The sequence below is a fragment of the Mus caroli genome, unplaced genomic scaffold (genome assembly GCF_978045245.1).
Source record: "Mus caroli unplaced genomic scaffold, Mus_caroli_1 scaffold_2, whole genome shotgun sequence".
Classification (NCBI taxonomy): domain Eukaryota; kingdom Metazoa; phylum Chordata; class Mammalia; order Rodentia; family Muridae; genus Mus; species Mus caroli.
Window position 1 is genome coordinate 60520021 of NW_028227257.1, and position 9633 is coordinate 60529653.

The window sequence follows — 9633 nt, forward strand, 5'->3', positions numbered from 1 at the left end:
TAATTATCTTAATGATAATAGCAGTGCTGGCGGCAGCCGCGGACCCAGCTGGGGGCGCCCCCAGGCGGCAGGATAGGAAGACTCTTGGCAAGTCTGGTCAACAGTTGGATCGGAGGGGCCTGACTTCCTGCTGAGCGCTCTGCCAATTTTCTTGGGAACTCTAGGATGGTTCCAGGACGCTTTCCTGAAGGGGGAAAAAAGAAAAGAAACGCACACAAGCTTGCTCTTTTCCAGAGCTTTGGAATTTTGAGTGTTAGACAGTCTGGAACGGAAGCCAGAACTGTTCTACACTGTCTCCAGAGGGGACTTCAAGACTCCAGTAAAGGGGACCCTTCTCTTTATTTCAATTAACCTGGCACAGAGTATTCCCGGAAGATGTTCAATCTAGAGACCAAACACAGCTTCTACTTCCTGTTCTTCACTCCTGAGCTGATACAGAATTCTAGCCCAAGGGTTTATACTTTGTTATCAGTTAAGCTGGCTCCTTAGGCAAGTCATGGAGGTGGCTTTCCGCATTCTAACTGTAAGCCTGAGACACATCACCATCCTGCTAGAAAATGTGTCTGCTTTCCCTGAAGGGAAATCCCACCTCACTTTCCCCAAAGGACATCCTGGTTCCATGTTATCTCCCTAATTTCATTCCAGTATCTGCCCTGGCTCTCAGTATTTCTACTTACAGGGCCAAAGTGGCAGGCAGAAACCTGTGGGGTGCTGATCTGCCTTGCCTTTTTATCTGCTATACAAGAGTGGTTCCTTTCTTAGTTCTTAAACCCACTCAGCACCTCTCTCTCTCTCTCTCTCTCCTCTCTCGGCATAGCATAGGAATGTGCTTCTAGGGTATGTGAGCAGGTGTGATTTTTGTGGAAGAGATGTGTAGGTGGGTGAGAGGGTGTGCATTGTGATGTACGAGGGAGGGTGTGCATTTGTGCAAATTCTAAATGTGACTGACGCTCTGTGGGTGGATGGGAAGAAAGTGTGTTCTTGTGTGTATGTCTGTGTGTGTGTGTGACTGGAGGAGGATGGCTGCCTGTGCAAATGCATGCCTGCAAAAGTTCCCTTCCTTCTGTAAATGCATTGCTTGGAGGGAAGGTAATCAAATCAGCAGGAAATGTTAGCTGACCTAACAGAGAAGCAGCTGTCCCTGGAGTTCCTGTCCTCCGGATGGAACCAGAGCCAGCTCTATCTATCTCAGGGGAGGAACATGCTATTATATGGCTAAAGACATGCTGTGAAAGGAGGGGCTAGTGGCAGACTCATACTGTGGACAGGTCAAAGTTAGACCATAGCATCTCCTTACTCTGTTAAATGGTAAAAATTGGGAGTAGAGAAATGGCTCAATGGTTAGGTGCACTGTTGCTCTTGCAGTAGACTCCCTCCTTTGAGTTCCAGATCCCAGGTGATAGTTTACAACAATCTATAACTCTGGTTTCAGGGGATCTAACATCCACTTCTGACCTCGTCAGGCACCAGGCACACACATGACATGACACACATATGTGCAGACAACACCCATACACACATGACTGCTCACAGAAGCAGGACACCTGATGCCAATTTCCAGCATCCCAGGAAACAGCTATTTCAGCTTCTTTAGATTTGAGGCCTCTCTCCCCACAAGGAAGAGGAAGCAAGGTGAGCTATGGGGCATGACCCCCTGACCTATACCCAAGTACCCTTTCTTCCCCAAACCACTGGCTCATGAGGGTTGGCAGGTCCCACTCAAGGGGTGAGGAAGATCACAGACTATGGTCCTTATCTCCTTATAGGCAAATGTTGTTGCTTTGGGGGTTTCATGGGGAAAATAATGCCTATAGTTGAACTTCAAGGGTGCTAGAAACTGTTGCTATGCCTACCAAATGCTAAGCAGGAGATCATGCCACTCCTTGCCCCACAGACAATGAAGCAGAAAGGTATATTCCCAAAGGCAACTAGACGTTCTCTTACAACCTTGGGGGAAGCCTCAAATAATCAGACTTCTCCCCAGAACAGATTTAGGAATAAAAAGAGAGAGGGTACACGCTTGGGCTGTCTGAAAGGGGTTAGGTCCAAACGTGGAAAAAAAGAGAGATGACTCAGTGTTAAGAACACTTGTGGGCTGGAGAGATGGCTCAGTGGTTAAGAGCACTGACTGCCCTTCTGGAGGTCCTGAGTTCAAATCCCAGTAACCACATGGTGGCTCACAACTGTCTGTAATACCTGTTCCAGGAGATCTGACACCCTCCCACAGACACACATGCAGCCAATGTACATAGAATAAAAATAAATAATAATTTTTTTTAAAGGAGCACTTGTAGAGGCCCAGGTTCCCAGCATCCACAGGCAACTCATAGTCAGCTGTGGACCCCACAGCTTCTTCTTGCCTCCTTGGGCACTGTCTGAGTCAGGTTTCTATTCCTGCACGAACATCATGACCAAGAAGCAAGTTGGGGAGGAAAGGGTTTATTCGGATTACACTTCCATACTGCTGTTCATCACCAAGGAAGTCAGGACTGGAACTCAAGCAGGTCTGAAAGCAGGAGCTGATGCAGAGGCCATGGAGGGATGTTCTTTACTGGCTTGCCTCCCCTGGCTTGCTCAGCCTGCTCTCTTATAGAACCCAAGACTATCAGCTCAGAGATGGTCCCACCTACAAGGGGCCATTCCCCCTTGATCACTAATTGAGAAAATGCCTTACAGTTGGATCTCATGGAGGCATTTCCTCAACTGAAGCTCCTTTCTCTGGGATAACTCCAGCTGTGTCAAGTTGACACAAAACTAGCCAGTACAGGCACCAAGCATGCATGTGATGCTCATACAAGCAGGAAAACACTCACATATAAAAGGAATATAAATAAATGTTTTGAAAACGAGTTCAACAGGGGAGGAGAACCCTTGAGGGGAAGAATTGTATGTTAGAATATATATGCGTGTCGTATTTGTCCTCTTTTTAAAAAAAATTAATGTGTACTTGTGTAACAATGGTGGGGGGCGGTTCTTGTGGAAGGGTTCATGTGACACAGCCTGTATGTGGACATCAAAAGAAAATGTTCACCCGGCAGTGGTGGCGCACGCCTTTAATCCCAGCACTCAGGAGGCAGAGGCTGGCGGATTTCTGAGTTCGAGGCCAGCCTGGTCTACAGAGTGAGTTCCAGGACAGCCTGAGCTATACAGAGAAACCCTGTCTCGAAAAACCAAAAAAAAAAAAAAAAGAAGGAGAAGAAAATGTTGTGGAATCAATCGGTTGATCGGTTGTTTTTTTTCATCTTACTTGAGTTCTGGGGATCAAACTCAAGTTTTCAGGCTTGCATGCCACATACCCACTGAACTAGCTTGCTGGGTCCCTGATTCTCTCTTTTTTTTTTTTTGGTTTTTGTTCCTGTGTCCACATGTGTACACATATGCATGTAGGTCAACCTCAGGTGTTGTTTTTCAAGTACCACCCACATTCCAATCCCCTTTTGAGACATCCTCTCATTGTGTAGCTGCTTGACCTGGAACTCACAATGTACACCAGACTCGCCTCTAAGGTCCACCTCCCTCTACCTATGAAGTGTTGGGATTAAAGGCCTGTACTATGCCCAGTTCTCTCTTCTTTTTCTGAACTAGGTATCTAAGTGACCCAGTAGAGTAGACTTGCTAGGTCACAAGCCCCAGAGATATGCTTGTTTCTGCTTTCCCAGAAATGAGCTTAAAAGTATGTCCACCCCTGTGCCCAGTTTTTCAACATGTCACTCAACTGTTCCTGCCGCCATGCCTTTGCTCCCTGACGTGGCTCAGTAGTAAAGGGCATACTTAGCATGCCCCAGTCCCTGGGGTTCAATCCTCAGCAATTGCAACTCCCAAAATGCTTAGGAAATTGTTAGATAAAGACATAGAAACGAAATATAATATGGCATGCTTGATATGATCTCAGGATGGAAAAAAGGATGTATGGGGAGAAAATGAATGTCTGTGTAAAGTTGGTGGTAATATTAGTTATTAATTTTAAAATATGCCTTGTGGGCTGGTGAGATGGCTCAGCAGTTAAGAGCACTGACTGTTCTTCCAAAGGTCCTGAGTTCAAATCCCAGCAACTACATTGGTGGCTCACAACCACCCATAATGAGATCTGACGCCCTCTTCTGGTGCATCTGAAGACAGCTACAGTGTACCTATGTATAATAATAAATAAATCCTTAAAAAAAAAAAGAACTCTTTAAACTATGCCTTGTTAATATTACATATTGCCAAGCTTGGCATCTCAGGCCTATAATACCAGCTATGAGTTGGAGGTCAGAGAGTGACGAGCGATTTCGAGACCTGCACAGGGTTGGTAGTGGTAACACAGGCTGGGTTTTTTGGGTTTTTGTTGTTGTTGTTGTTTTTGTTTGTTTGTTTTTGTTTTTTTATGTATTTTTGCTAAAGAAGCAGAGGCAAGAGGGCCAGGAGTTGGAGGCAAGACTGGGAGACAAATTTTGGGCTTGGGCACAGTGGTTCATGCCTTTAATATCAGCACTTGAAGGCAGAGGCAGGGGGATTTCTGTAAGTTCCAGGCCTGCCTGGTCTACAGAGTAGGCTAATAACACAGAAAAACCCTGTCTTCTAAATCAAACATATCAAAACAAAAGCAAACAAGAACTTTGGGAATTAGTCTAATGCTTTGAATTAATTGGGAATCTTTGTGTCCAAACTTTGAAAGTCCTTGTCCACAATTGTTTTTTTTTTTTTTTTTTGGTTTTTCGAGACAGGGTTTCTCTGTATAGCCCTGGCTGTCCTGGAACTCACTTTGTAGACCAGGCTGGCCTCAAACTCAGAAATCCGCCTGCCTCTGCCTCCTGAGTGCTGGGATTAAAGGCATGCGCCACCACGCCCGGCTTCCCAATTGGTTTTTGATCAATCAATACAGAGCCAACAGTCAATGGCTGGGCAGAGAGAGAGGGGCAGAACCTTTAGATTCGCACAGGCAAGGAACTGGGAGAAAGGAGAGGGGAATCACTATGATTTGGAGGGAGATGGAACAGATTTAGAGCTGCAGAAGGAAAATCATCTGAAATGCAGGTGAGACAGAATGTGGACCCCAGAAGGGCTGACCAGAAGTGTCTTGGTAGCAAAGACTGGGGTGCCACTCAGGAGCCAAGGCAACAAAGATAAAATACAGAATTTGAGGGTGTTAAGCCAGGAATGCAGGAGGGAAATGTGCACTAGCTGGGGGGCAGGGAGGATTAGAACTGCCTTAGTTCTAGCCTTAGAGCTAGCCAAGCCATTTTTAAATTACCTGGGCGCCAGGCATGGTGGCCCACGCCTTTAAACCCAGCACTTTCGGCAGAAGCAGGAAGATTTCTGAGTTCGTGGCCAGCCTGGTCTACAAAGTGAGTTCCAGGACAGCCAGGGCTACTACAAAGAGAAACTCTGTCTCAAAAATAAATAAATAAATAAATAAATAAATAAATAAATAAATAAATAAATAATAAATTACCTGGGCACCTCTGCTGGGAGCCAAAGGTGTGTAGCCAAAACTGCTCTACAGAATGGCACACAGCATGGTAGGCGAGAACTCACCTTTAAACTTATTTAGAGATTCTTGGATGGAACATACACACATACACAACTGATATAAGTCTAGGTGAAGGGGAAGAATCATTTCTCACCTAGCAGAGCTGTGGTTCCCTCAAAAGCCATGAAACTAGAACAAAGGAACACAGCCACCAGGAGAGAGCCTCAGCTCAGAGATGCTGGGAACCCCTGCTCTGCAAAGAGGCTGGTTGGTCCCCTGACCAGGTGCTAGGAGGAAGGCAATGAGAAGTGGACAATAAAAGCTGCTGCCTTCAGCCATTAGATAAATAAATAACAGAGATTTATGAATTTGACTTAATTCCTTTTAAGGACATAAGGAAGAAGTTAGGGAGAGTGAATGATTTAAAGAAATTCAAGAGTCTTGCTGGGGCAAATACTCCAGACCTTTGAACATGATCTACATGAGGCCAGCCTAGGCTAGGGCTGGAGAGTTGGCTCAGTGGTTAAGAGCTCACACTGCTCTTCTAGATGAAGTTTTGTAAAAGTCCCAGCACCCACATCAGGCAGCTTCACAGCCACCTGTAATTCCAGCTGCAAGTGTATCTAACACCTCCAGCCTCCGTAGGCATCTAGCCTCACATACCCTCAAAAGAGCACAGACTGCTCTTCCAGAGATCCTGAGTTCAAATCCCAGCAACCACATGGTGACTCACAGCCATCCATAATGAGATCTGACACCCTCTTCTGGTGTGTCTGAAGACAGCTACAGTGTACTTACATATAATAATAAACAAATCTTTAAAAAGTAAAAAACGAAAGAAAGAAAAGAAAAACAAACCCAAGGGTTTGTTAAAGTGCTAGAAAGATGGCTCAGTGGTTAAGAGCATTGACGGTTCTTCCAAAGGTCCTGAGTTCAAATCCCAGCACCTACATGGTGGCTCACAACCATCTGTAATGAGATATGATGTCCTCATCTGGTGTGTCTGAGTACAACTACAGTGTACTTATGTATAATAAATAAATCCTTAAAAAAAAAAAAAAACAGGGTTTCTCTGTCAAAATACAAGTAGAAAGTATTATAATTCTAAACAGGGGTGGTGGTATATGCCTTTAATCCCATCACTTGGGAGGCAGAGGCAGGCAGATTTCTGAGTTTGAAGCCAACCTGGTCTACAGAGTGAGTTCCAGGACAGCCAGGGCTACACAGAGAAACCCTGTCTCGAGAAACAAAAACAACAACAAAATAATAGCAATAATAAAATTTTAACCACCAAAAAGATTATGATATAATCCCAGCATAGAGGTAAGGGAATTTCCAAGAATTTCAACGACATAGTAAGTTCCAAGGGAGCCTGGGTTGCCTTGTCTTAATGAAGTAGTAATAACAAGAATATACTAGGGGCTGGAGAGATGGCTCAGTGGTTAAGAACACTGACTGATCTTCCAGAGGTTCAAATCCCAGCAACCACATGGTGGCTCACAACCATCTATAATGAGATCTGATGCCCTCTTTTGGTGTGTCTGAAGACAGCTACAGTGTACTTATATATAAGAAATAAATAGGGCTGGAGAGATGGCTCAGTGGTTAAGAGCACTGACTGCTCTTCTGAAGGTCCTGAGTTCAAGTCCCAGCAACCACATGGTGACTCACAACCATCTGTAATGAGATCTGATGCCCTCTTCTGGTGCATCTGAAGACAGCTATAGTGTATTTATATATAATAATAAATAAATCTTTAAAAAAAGAGAGATAAAGAAAAATATTAAAAATATATACAAATAAGGGCCACATATTCAGCTTCTTAAATAATTTTAAATCTACAAGATCCTCCCTTCTCTCCTAGACATGCAGTTAATAAAATTAGCTGGCCACTGGTACAATTATCCACAATTGGATTTAGGTAATTGTATTCTTGGGTCATTGTATATTATGTTCCTGTGTTGCTAGAATTTTCTAGGTCATAATGCTTGACTGTATTCTGATCTTTTTGGACAAGATGTGGAGGGCATGGTGGCACAAGCCTTTAATCCCTGCTCTTGGGAGGCAGAGGCAGGCAAATATCTGTGAGTTTGAGGTCAACCTGGTCTCCAGAGTAGTTCCAAGACATCCAGGGCTACACTGAGATAAAAAAGCAAAAACAGTCTCAAAAAGCAAAAGCAAACAAACAAAAAAGAATCCTTACATATTTGTATTTTTAAGTCATCACACCAAGAGGGAAATTGTGTGCAACTCTCTTCTTTAGTGATGCTAAGATTTGTCAGTAAAGGTTGGGTGTGGTAGCTCCCCACACTCTAGTGGGGGTGGGTGGGTGGTGGGATGAAGGGCAGAGGACCTGAAAATTCAAGGTCATCCCTAGTTGCACAGCAAAATCAAGGCCAGTCAGAGCTACATTTGACCTTGTGAAGTTTCAAAAACAAAACAGGCTGCTAGTTGGCAGAGTGTTCTCCAGGATCCACCCTTTCATTTTGAGCTGTGTTTTTCTCCCATGTTTCATTCTGCTGCTTTGTACCAGCTCTTTCCCCCATTTCCAGAATATCTTAGTAGCTGTAGTCTACTACTGTTTGAAATCGAAAGGCTGCCTAATCCCTAATAGCTGAAGTTTACAGACGTGACTGAGGCCTGGAGGTTCCCTGAAGGATTACATAGATTTGAATCCATTCTGGAACATTAGCACGCACAAGTGAGTGAGTGAGTGTTTGTGTGTGTGTGTGTGTGTGTGTGTGTGTTCACACACACACACATGTGAGAGAAACAGACAGAAAGAGACAGAGAGAGAGACAGAGACAGACAAAGTCAGATCGAAATTGAGATTTGGTTTCATTAAGTAGCCTGGGCTAGCCTTGAGCTGTAACAATCTTCTTGCCTCTGCATTCCCAGTGCTGGGATTACTGGTGCATATCACTATGCCCAGCATCATCAATGTGTTGTAACAATTCTCACCAGTAAATTCTGATGCCTACTAAAGTTTAAAACCTCTGAATTAACATTGGCTATCCTGGGCTAGCCTCAAACAATGATTTACTAAGGATAAGTATGTGCACAGTGATACATTGATTGCTGAACATTAATGGAGCCAAAAGACAAGGACCCATGCTCACAGGGAAATCAGTCTAATCAGTCCTTTCTCACGCACAGGACTTTTTATTTAGCCAAAACAGGGCACTGGGCAACAGAGGTGTCTCATCAGTTGAGAGCACTTGTTGCTCTTGCAAAGGACCAGTGTTGTTTGGCTTTTAGCATCACACAGTAGATCACAACTATCTGTGACTGCAGTTGTAGGATATCCAATACTGTCTTGATATCCTCATTTTAATTCCTTGGGCTCCAGGCATGCATGTAGCACAAATACATACATGCAAGCAAAACACACACTTAATAAATAGATATTAAAAAACATTTTTAAAAATGAGCACCTGTTGCTCTTTCAGAGGACCTGGGTTCAATTCCCAGCACCCACATGGTGGACCACAACCATCTGTAACTCCAGTTCCTGGAGATCTAACTCCCTCTTCTTGCTTCTCAGGGCATACACATATGCACAAATATTCATGCAGGCAAATGTGTATATTTATTTGTATATTTATTTATTTTGTTTTTAAAGACAGGGTTTCTCTAGCCCTGGCTGTCCTAGAACTCGCTTTGTAGACCATGCTGGCCTCGAACTCAGAAATCCACCTGCCTCTGCCTCCCAAGTAAATGTGTATATTTAAAAGGAAATAAATATAAAATTAAAAAAATAGGTTTTTGCCCATAGGTGATGGCACACACCTTTAATTCAAGAGACTGAATTTGAGGCCAGCCTGGTCTACAGAGTGAGTTCCAGAATAGCCAGGACTGCACAAAGAAACTCTGTCTAGAAAAACAGAAAAACAAACAAAATGAAACAAAAAAACCAGGGTCTCACTGTGTAACCTAAGTAGACATTGAATCTGTCATCCTCCAATATCAGTCTCCCAAGTGCCAGAATTACTCAAGCCTTCCATATCACAAGGCTGAAAGAACTTCTCTTGTGAAAAGGTAACTTCTAATCGCAGCAGTCTGCTCCATACAAGTGGTTAGTGCAAGTGCTTGGGTTTCAGACCATCCAAGTTTAGAAGTTCAGGGGGCAGAACTGATTGGTAAAGTTTTTTTTTTTTTTGTTGTTGTTTTTATCAAAGTTG